Source organism: Thermobia domestica, chromosome 5, assembly GCF_964235325.1.
Source record: "Thermobia domestica chromosome 5, izTheDome1.hap1.1, whole genome shotgun sequence".
NCBI lineage: Eukaryota > Metazoa > Arthropoda > Insecta > Zygentoma > Lepismatidae > Thermobia > Thermobia domestica.
Genome location: NC_137458.1, coordinates 285,376,288 through 285,386,959, shown reverse-complemented (window position 1 = coordinate 285,386,959; position 10,672 = coordinate 285,376,288).

Sequence of the window (10,672 nt, the reverse complement as noted above, 5' to 3'; positions counted from 1 at the left end):
CCACCATTTCACTCATCTCTTCATTATCACCGTCTCCTTTGGCCTAACCGGCATAAGCGTCGGACCTAAAACTTAAAGATTTTATATCCTCGCAACAGTACAGTATATAACAAAGGTAATAAGCCACGATTCCATAACCCCAGCCCTATTCCACGATCCCATGTTTAATCGTGGAATAGGGCTGGGGTTATGAATCTTTTAATAATTAGATGTTTCAGAAACAATGATGTACCAGTGTATTGAAGGCTCCCGTGAGAAACACTTATAAAAAGAATATTATATGTTATTTAAAAAACTAAAGAAAAAGAAATCTTTCCCTTTCCCAGATGAACATGAATGCAATAATATCAAATTAAATTGATAGAGGTGATAGTGTGTATAGGCTGCATAAGGATTATCTTCTGTTATAATACCATAATTCTTAAAATGTACAAGTTGGTAACTACAACAAAATCGTAACATTTCCAACCTTTACGAAGGAAGAACTCACAGCAGCTTTCGATATTGCTGAAGGACTCAACTCTTTAAGTTTACGAAAAAATAATCCACTGGTGTATCAACTTATATACCTTAATATCGAATTAAATTGATAGAGGTTATAGTGTGTATAGACTGCATAAGGACTATCTTCTCTGATAATAGCATAATTCTTAAAATGTATAAGTTGGTAACGAGAGCAAAATCGTAACAATTCCAACCTTTAGGAAGGAAGAACTCACAGCACTCTTTGATATTGCTGAAGGACTCAACTCTTTAAGTTTACGAAAAACAGTTCCACTGGTGTATCAACTTATAAACATTACAAATATACTAAGTTGATCATTGATAGTTATTGCCACTGCTTTCATCAATTAATGCTATTTTTTTAGCTAAATGTAATTTTGCAACAATTACTACCTCTTTGGATTTACCACGAGACTAACTTCATTTTATCTTTTATGTAACAGATAGGTTGCATTTGCTGTATATTTCAGTAGGGGACCAAATATTACTGTATATAGATGGGATGAATGATGTAGAAATAAATTGATGGTACAAGTATTATCATCTCAAACTCATTTAAAGCAAACCTAATACCAAATAAATTAATATATACACTAGATACATCTCGGTAAAGTATACAGATAAAGTGTTGAAAAAAATATTCTCTACTAAACTCAAAAAGATAATTATAAAGTAATTCTTAAAAGGACGAATGATAATCGAATAAACCAAAATTCATTTGGAGGCACATTATACCTTAGGAGGCGCAGTACAATTTTTGATCGCCAGACTTAGCATCGTGTGATTTTTTATTTATGGGGCACAATTAAAACCAAATTATTTATGGGGCAATCCTCACAATGGAAGATCTTAAACGGATCATTACTAAAGAAATAAACATCATGCCTACAGAATTACAACGTATTGTTTTTAAATCTGATTGAACGAGTTCAGTGATGCCTGGATGTCCATGACTACCGCTTCCAGCATTTCTTATAAAATAAAAAGAGAGACAACTATATATTGTTACCATTATCTATTCATTGTGAGTTAATTCATTATTGCTGTTAATTTGTGTCTTGAATCTCAGGAGTAAGGCCTTCCGGTTTTGTGTGAGACACCCTGCATAATATCGTTATAATACTAATAGTAAATATCACTTTAAGGTTCATATTTTAATTATCGAACAGAGATCTTTTCTAAAAGTTAATATTTTAAGATGCATTCATTTCTTTTATTTTATTCAAAAAGGTTACATGTTTTTCATCGTCTTAACCAAAATAACCAATTCCACGGAGACCTTAGGCACCATATCCCCAAGCTCCGTATCCAAGACGTCCATAAGTTCCAAGTCCATATCCACCAAGGCCGTATCCTCCAAGACCATATCCGCCAACACGTCCATAGCCGCCAAGACCGTATCCAGCGCCAAGTCCGTAGCCACCATAAGCACCAACTACGGGAATTGTAGCGATTGAGATACGGTTATTATTCTGGCTGCTGACTCCAGTGCTGAGTAGAACGGCTGTACAGAGTACAAACATGAAAATGATATCAGCAAACTAATAACATGTAAATAAAGTATTTTTAGAGTTAAACTTAATTAATAGGATTACTTAAAGTGGGCAGGTAAAAGTTCAATATTAATTGCATTTATTTTAGATCTTTCACTAATATATAAATGATACACACTTTGATGTTTATTCCTAAGACCACTTCCAGTCTACTGACTCAACCCAATTTTAGAGTGAATTATACATGTATCTTTAAGAAAGAATGTCTAAAGACGTTTCAGCATGCTGTATTTAAATAATTTCCTTATTTTCAAGTGGTTGTATCTATAACACCAGAGTGAGGCCAGAATCTTATTTCTATAGAATACTTTAAAATTTGTTTGCATTGTTCATCTTATTTCAATTCTTTGAGGTGCCCTCCTTGATATATATTTGAGCTTTTCTTCGACATGTTCTCGTGTCATTCATTTAATTTTTAGTGTAATATGAAGTAACTATTTTAATCCTAATTGAACGATCTTGTTCAATATTATATGTTTTCTTATTTATACTAAAATGATATAAATGAAATGAAACAAGGAAATGGAGTTTTACGAAATAGTATAAGAAAACATATTTACTATTTTAATTATGTTTACTAATTAAAATACTAAAGATGACCTTCAATAGAAAGGTAGTGCCACGAATGCATAAGAGGATTGGTGAAAAGCAGTTGTTCACACTAATGAAACTCAAGTATGAACCACTATTATTTGATAGTGATTGTAGGGATAGTAAATGTTTGTATCACATTTAATCTATTACATTTTGGTCTATTATCAATCATATTTCAATACCCTTTAACGATCCGTGGTATGTTTTCCTACCATAGAGCAGTCTTGTCTTTAACCGATTATTTAGATCTTACTACAAGCATTTAAGAAGATCTCTTTTTGTTGTTGTTTTTGTTGTTGTTGTTGTTGTTGAAGTTAGACATGGACCAAAGGCCACCTCAGATATGTCTTGGAACCAGATTGACAACTTGGTTGTGTCAAATGTTTACGGGGAGACTGTGACATCACTTTTTTTTTCTACAGGCATATTTCAAAATGTTTCACATCCTTACGTTTCAAGATATCATATTGAAATTTTGCATACTGATTGTACTTCCCCTACTATTTCTAAGTTTTTTTTTAAATCTCTACCCAGGCCCGGATACGAAGGGACCATAGGTTGCAAACAGGGGATTTGTTTCAGAATATTTTCCGGATTTTTCCTAATTTCCCGTTCGAGGCATATGATATGGGCATGCAAGTGGTCTGTTAAAAGGCTGCTTCATTCTAAAGAGAATGAAGTGTAAACTATGATCCGAGCAGAAATAATAATGACGCAGTGAAATTTTACATTATGTGCTACGTATTGGGTCGAAGCTCAAGGGACACATTTTTTTTTAAAGTAAGAAAGTGTTCCGGATATTACCTAATTTTCCATTTGTGATGTATGATATGTATTTGGAAAGGGTGCTTTAGTTTGAAGATAATGATGTATGAGCAGGAACAAATAGTCTTACTTTAGAAAATTTTTACAAGTCGTGAACATATATGCATATATTTATATATAAAAAGTCATATTGAGATTTTTAAGTTTTCTCCCCCTTAGGTTTAAAGATTTCAAATTGGAATTTTGTACATGTATTGTGCATGTAGATACACACTTTTTCAGTGATCTTGACGTCCTTGTTTTAATACAGGCCTGGCCCAGTTCCACAAATTCCCCAAAATCGATTTTGTTCCGGAAAATTACCCCGTTTTCCACGATTTTCCTGCTTCTGTTGTGTGATACGACCTATCCAGCGGTACCGTTTGAAAGGTTGCTCTATTGTTAAAAAAAAACGAGGTACAAACTATGATTGTATGGTAAATAGGAATAAAGGAGTACCTGCTTAACTGAAAGTCTAAAATTTACCTTGGAAAGCGAGGTTCTTATAAGTTTTAAATAGTAAAATATAATACATACCGTAAGAAGTTCCAAAGAACAAGACAAGGCACAAAACGAGAAAAGAAGACATCTGTGGATGAGAAAATATATTTTCTTTAAATCAACATTAATACTGTACGTTTTATTATTAAAACTAGATGGAGAAGGAAAAAGATAATGATTCGTATTAAATACTATTCATGTATGCAATTTTTGAAAGGTTCTCATAACTTATAGGGTTAACATAGAGAAAGAATAATGGAAGTGCTAAGTGCACTTACATAAAATTCTAAGGTTACCAAGAAAAGCTAGATGTATAGTTATCAGTCATACCTGGTCTAAATTACTATAATTTTAATTAATGAATTAGCACAGGCGATTATAAATTTTACAAGTGTTCGAACGGATCATACGTGTAGCAAATGTAAACAATAAAAATATTTTAATTTCTTACTTAGGTTGAAATAATTTAGCTAAAATGCTTTAATTGAAAATGTGAATTTGCAGAAAGAAGCCCGTTTCAAGAAGTGATGCATTATTGAATTGTAATTAACTATTGAAATTTAGATTGCAGAAGCTAAATAAAATTATTATTATTATTATTATTATTATTATTATTATTATTATTATTATTATTATTATTATTATTACTATTATTATTATTATTATTATTATTAGTAGTAGTAGTAGTAGTAGTAGTAGTTACAAAAGTATTTTTTACGAAATTTCCTCTGAAGATTTATTTCATCCACGGTATGTGCAATTTATTACTCTTTATTTAGCTTCAAAGAGAATGGGAAACTCTGAAAAAAATGTAGACCGTATTCTATCAAAACCGAATAGGATTTTCGATTACTAAGGTTACCGTTGTATATATTTCGTAAATCGCTTGTGGTTGTGGCGGAGATTAAATTCACCCAACAGTTTTGAGCTATTCTAAGTGAAATGGTGAGAATAATTGCAAAGCTCCAGAATAACGCAATGAAATTCCACTAAAAAGCGGAATACGTACATATAACCAGATAATCTTAGACCATATAGCTCAATTGGCTTATTAATCCACCTCTATGTTTTCCTTTCATTTATAATTTATGCAGCGGAGATGACTGAGGGTCATCACAAAATGTACAATATTACTTTAATACAATACTACTTCAGATAGAAAAACACAGAATAGACAGTTAAGTTGATTACTAGAAGCTTTGATACACTCTGTTGAATTACGTATTACCTAACATGGTTCGAGTACAGTATAATATACAAGAATAATAAGTAAAAAGGTATAGACAAAGCTTTCAAAACCTACCAAATAATAATTAGTATTGCGTAGGAACAGTGCATCGTTTCTAAGCGTTACGCACCTGATTTAGACATTCCTGTAAACCGTTTCTCTAACAGGCAATTATAATTTAGAATTAAAAACATTTAGAATAGAAGTATTAAAGTTTTTCGAGCTATTGTTCAAATTGTTTCCAAGTTATTTTAAGTCATAGCGAAATGCATTTATAGTTTACGCATCTCGGGCTGCTACGTAGTGTGATGTGTTTCAGTGGTTCTGCAAAGACATGGAAGTAACGTCTCTACGTAAATTCTTTAAGTATTGTTAGAATTAACAATTTCTATATGACATGTTGGAAAGTCAAAATCGTGTACAATTTTTTTGGGGGGGAGGTGAATTCCTATAGACTATCTCTTTCTTTTCAGCAACATAAAGAGCATTGAATAAATAAAAAAATTTAAAAGCAATAATTATTTCGAAAGAATGAAAATTAATCGAAATGTACCCCCTAATTATTACATATACAGTACGTTACCATTTTGCTAATGTTTAATTTTCCTTGAAGACAGGTTCTGTTGATCGAACTGCACTGTAAAACAATTATTTTGCTCTCTCCTTATATACCATAATATAAGAAACCCACAAAGAATATAAGAAATATTTTCTCTGCTCAAATATTTTCTCTTATACTGTATCAAATAGGGTTCTGTTATTTTGAACAAATTTGTTTCCTTTAATTAATTATTTAAATTACTCTTATAGAGTTTTAGAATCACACAATCACAAATTTTTGCCTAGAAGGTGACAATTCTATTATTGTGGAATGAAAATATTTTAAATGTTAGAAACTTTTGACATTAAATGAAATCAATCGGAAAGCAATTAGTAACTTCCTTGTACAAAACACAGTTTTAGCAGCTTTCTTTCCGTTCATTACTGAATAAATCTGCCAGAATTATTTCTTTTCAATTACAGTTTAATACAATCTCGTCTGAACAACAACAGAAATGAACGCATTTACCGTAAGTATTAATAAATTATTTCATGCTATTATTGCATAATTTTCTTATGCGAAAATCAGCATTTTCTGAAATGATGATCATAATATGTATTTGTTTATGAATTCATATATTTATTAGAATTTTAAGATGCAAAATATATATTTGATAGCTGTATCAACCAAGCGTTAACTAAAAATCCTAACAGTGTGTAAAGTAATTCATTTTTTTACCGTTTATTGTATTCAATCATTTAAATTAATTCAATTCTTTCTAATTGAAGCATTTGGAGTCATTGGAAGTCAAAATTCATTTTATGCATGAGCTGCATTTTAACTTTAAAATGATTTTAATGTCTATTCTTTGAAAGGAAAATCGTGAACCTTATTTCATCACCGAGGATTTAATTAAAGAGTGACGGTTAAAATCTATAAGATATAGTACTTTAGCATAAAATTACAAGCTTGGTTTCCCCTTAGGATTTTGTTTTTAAATCAAGGTGGTATGACATAATCCAAACAAAAATTTATATTTGTAATATAAATATATACTGAGTAATCCAGTATTATTTATATACTGAGTTTAATCATCTGGCCGAAGTTGAAAGAGTCAATATATATTATATTATGTGTACTGAAGAAAGGCTACTTTCAGTTTTTGAAATGTCCAATTTAATCACTGCAACATGATAAAGAGAACTAATTCTGGTTGAACAAAATATGTTCAAAAACTCATTTTGATTTGATCATCCGTTCTTAAGTGATGCGAGAAAATACAGCCAACCACGTCGAATTCAAAATAGAAAAATATAAAGTGTTGAAAAGTATAAAACTCTCTTTCCCAAAGATAAGAAGAATTTTCAGAAAAGCAAAATATTGTTCCCATTTACTTTTAATGGGATTATACATTGAGTTTTGTGCGTTTTTCTGAACGGTATATTTAATATCCCGCATCCTAAGATTCACTCAAAAGTTTAAAAAATAAATTGTAATCTTTTCGATAGTTTTCCTGTGGGTCGACGTTACAGAATATCTTCTTGAATATCTATACACAGATACCTATTAATTTAATGAAAAATACTTATGTTTGAAACACGTCCCACATCTTGGTTGCCACGGTTCACAAGCTGTTGACAGTACAATTTTACACAATGGTGGTGTGTTTAAAACTTCATAGTATATTGTGAATCATCAGAACGGTACTTTAAGATGAACTTTCTGGTAACAAATAGACAATTTTGTGACTTAAACATGGTAAATTTTTACGTTATGTGATGCAGGTGTGGCCAAAGTTGCAAGTGTGTTATTTGTATCGAGAGGGATATTTTTCAATGTGATAAATCCTTCAAAGCTCACTGCAAAATCACATCAGTGAACACTGATTGTGACTGTAAGAAATTTCTCAATGTCACTCATAACCGACTAGCAATTGCGCTACAAGTGACCTAATTACTCAGATAGCATCTTTTGAAACAAGTGCCGACAATTACAATCTAAGAGGTGTTACAGGACATGTATATATGCTATCAGGTTGCACCGTCGAAACTGCTGATAAGTTTCTATGACGCATTAACACAATGCCATGGTGCCAACTCGAACTCCACTTCGTTGTTTTTCAACGAAGGTATTTTTCGATTCACTACCGGTTCATGTAATGCACACAGATGTTTTATTCTCTTACGTAGTGCTGTATACGCTGTCCCTCCTTAAAAATCGAACATTTTCCGATGCATGTTGATGGTAGATGCATGCTATTGTGGAATGAATTCTAGTTAGCCAACACATTAGTTCAGCCGCATCGTTGTTATGTTACTTGGTATGCGGTAACTCTTGGAAACCACATATGATCAGTTAGATACCTGCAATATATCAAATGAATAGTGTCAGTACTGCGATTCAGTGGTGCTCATAATATAAGTTTTGTTTACTTCCTACAAAACATAAAAAGATCATTATTTTCTAGCTTGGCTTAGAAATTACCTGTGAACAATTTGAGCAATATCTCAACGTACATAAATAGTCAACTAAATTCTAATTTATAATCACCTCAGTTAGAAAAGATGTTTACAAGAATGAGTTAACCATCCGCGTGCAACTATATGCAGTGTTCATAGTGCTAATTTTGAACGAAAATGAATTTTGTAGGGAAACTATGCTCTGTAGTAACTAAATAATTCTTGTACATATAATTTGGATATGCTGTCCACTCAGAATATTATTTTATTCTTTTCAAGATCATCTTCGCTCTCATTGCTCTTGCATCGTCTGCTTATGCAGTTGGTGTCCTTGGAGGAATTGGAGGAGGACTTGATTATTTCGTAAGTACAATAATAATTTACAATTGCAATATGAATTAGAAGTTATAGGGTATATTATTGTTATAGATTGATGTACGTTGACCATCTTAAACTTTCAACATTATTTACAACAACTTTATACTTCATTTGAAGTTAATTTAAATAGAAAGATTTCGTTTTTATTAGTATTTTTTCTTCATCATACATATCGTTTATTGAAACATATTTGAATATTTGATGTAACTTAGTTGTCTGAGTATTAAATACAAAATGACCCACAATCATAGTCATACGTCTATCAGACAAAATCATCAAAATAAACACACTGCTGAGCAAGACCGCACTTATTTAAAACAAAAGCACATTTACGCGTGACGCTTCGATCTTCTAGCCAAGATCTTCATCTGACGTACACTGATTCAATGTACGTCTGATGAGGATCTTGGTTAAAACCGAAACGGCACGTGTAAACGTGTTTTTATATTAAATAAGTGCAGTCTTGTTCAGCAGTGTGTTTATTTTTCTAAATGTAAAGATATATTTATTTAAGAATGTAGTCAGTGCTTCTTTGAGAATACTTTGAAAATAATCAGTTATTTGATTTGGAATTGTGCGTTCCATTCAGCGCACATGAACTAATACATGAAACTAGGGCGTACAGTTAAAGACTGAGGTCTGAATCACATCAGCTTTTGACTATAATCAAATCCACGTCTTCCGTAAAAATGCGCGTATGATAATAATGTAAGCATGAATGGGAAGGGACTATTTGGGTTTTATGAATTCAGTTGCTGAAAATGATTGCAAGCACTTGGTTCAGCACCGAAAGAAACAGAAAAAAAGAGGGTGTTTAGTAGCAGACCGGATACATGGTGGAAGACAAATGATGGCAAAGTGCGAAGGTAAAGCGTAGAAAATGTCTAGAAATGCTATGTTAATTTTGAAACGAGTAGAGAAATTGTAGTCAAATGTTGAATATGAAGTATGTATGGTATGTATGTAGAGCTCCACTGAATAGGAGTAATTTGAATTATGGGGAGCAACTGAAAAGCTGTTACAATGGACTTAACGCAAGAACAATATACGCGAAAGGGGTAATATGACAAATGGCTCCTCGCGCACATCGTCTATTGAAATCAATAGTCGCCAATATAGTTTGAAACCTCTGTAACACTAGGCGTTCTACAGTATGGCAATGTAACATTACTGCCATATTGGTGACGTGAATGAGGAACTAGAAACCCTGTATTAATGTCCGTGGGCACGTATACACAAAGGGTAGAAAGAGATGGAATCGATTCATGGAACATGAAGAAGAATGTTTACAGCGTTTAACAGAATGAGAAGTATTTCTATAGGAGGAATGCTAGCGTGGTACCATGCAGAAAGATACCTGACCCATTCAAAGTTCTGATATATTACTGACTACCTCCAACAAAACGCTGCGGTAGTAACACTGGTGACTTCTCTCACAAACTGTTACATACAATAGGCAGTTAAAATACTGTTCACATTATGCTTACTCAATGGAGCTCTACATCAATTCCTCACATGCAACATTTGGCCTCAATCCCTCTTCTCATTTCAAAATTAACATGACATTTCTAGATATTTTCTACGTTATGTCTTAGCACATTGCCATCATTTATCTTGCACCTTGCATAGGTCTACCACTAAACACCTTCTTTTTCTCTGTTTCTTTTGCTGCTGAATCTAGTGTCAGCAATCATTTTCAGCAATTGAATTTACCAAATCCGAATGGTCCGTATAGAGTTATTTTATTCAACGTTGATTAGTTTTTCTTTTATAGATGATAGAAAATTTGTTGATAACTAATACCAAAATAAGAATACTACTTGCATTACCTTTATGTCAGTACATACATTTGAGATACAAGTGACGTAAAATACTTTTCTCGAATTAAATATCAAACAATATTATCGTATTTACTCATTTCTAGCTAAATATCAAATAGAAAACAAATGTGATTTATAAGGTAGTGTTAGGGGTAGAAAAAATAGGCGTTTATAAGAAAAGGTTGTAAGCGTTGAGAAAATATTAAAGCACTAGCCAAAAAAGAAGAAAAGGAAGAAAAGAGATGTTTATGTTGCTATGGACAGTTTTATGTTGTTGATTTGAAAATGTA